The sequence below is a fragment of the Eriocheir sinensis genome, chromosome 25 (assembly GCF_024679095.1).
Source record: "Eriocheir sinensis breed Jianghai 21 chromosome 25, ASM2467909v1, whole genome shotgun sequence".
Taxonomy (NCBI): domain Eukaryota; kingdom Metazoa; phylum Arthropoda; class Malacostraca; order Decapoda; family Varunidae; genus Eriocheir; species Eriocheir sinensis.
The window spans coordinates 19,395,429-19,396,702 of NC_066533.1; positions in this window are offsets into that span (position 1 = coordinate 19,395,429).

Genomic DNA, 1,274 nt, shown 5'->3' on the forward strand with positions numbered 1-1,274 from the left:
GTTGATATAGAGGAAGAGAAGAAATGAGAGATAAAAAGAAAGAACTGAGAATTGATAAAAGGGAGGAAGAACGAGACAAATAAGAAAACTAAAACTAAAGAAGATAATGAGAAAAGAAGTAAATGAAGAGGAAGGATTAATGAAGAAAAGGGAGAGATGAAGAAAAGGGAGAGATGAAGAAAAGGGAGAGATGAAGAAAAGGGAGAGATGAAGAAAAGGGAGAGACGAAGAACAGGAGTAGATGAAGAAAAGGGAGAGATGAAGAAAAGGGAGAGACGAAGAAAAGGAGTAGATGAAGAAAAGGGAGAGATGAAGAAAAGGAGAAGATGAAGAAAAGGGAGAGACGAAGAACAGGAGTAGATGAAGAAAAGGGAGAGATGAAGAAAAGGGAGAGATGAAGAAAAGGAGAAGATGAAGAAAAGGAGTAGATGAAGAAAAGGGAGATATGAAGAAAAGGGAGATATGAAGAAAAGGGAGATATGAAGAAAAGGGAGAGATGAAGAAAAGGGAGAGAGGAAGAAAATAAATACAATATGAAGAAAAGAATGAAGTAAATGGGAAAAGAAGAAAGAATTGAGAACAGAAACTAAAAAAAGAAAAAGAATTGAGTGAAGAAAGAAGAAGAAATGGATGAGAAAAAGAAAGAAAGAACCGAGAAAGGAAATTAAAAGAAAAAAACTACAAAAGAATGAGAAGAAAGAATATAAATGAAAAGAAAGAAATGAAGAAAAGAAGAAAAAATTTGATATTCTTTTTTTCTAACTGGCATATTAACTTTTTTTCTTTCTTAATATTTTTATTCATATCTTTTATCGATTTATCGTTTTCTCGACTATTTTATTTTGTCTTCGTCATCGTCCTCCTCTTCCTCCTCCTCCTTGTCCTTCTTCGCTTCTTTATCTTTTTTTTTCTTCCATATCCTGGTTGACCTCCTCCTCCTCCTCCTCCTCTTCCTCCTTATCAGCCTCTCCATCATCATTCTTCTCCTCCTCCTCCTCCTCCTCCTCCTCCTCCTCCCATCTGGTGTTTGCAAAGGAAGCCACTCAGTCATGAAGTCTTGAGACCACCACCACCACCACCACTACCACCACCACCACCACCACCACCACCGTGACCTTTGACCCAGAGCAAACAAGCGATCAAAAAGACATGAACCTCCTTAATTTTTGCCAAGTGAGCATACGTGACCCTCTCTGTCTTCTCTCTCTCTCTCTCTATCTACCTATCTATCTATTTCTATCTCTCTGTCTATCTATCTATCTCCAACCTTCCTT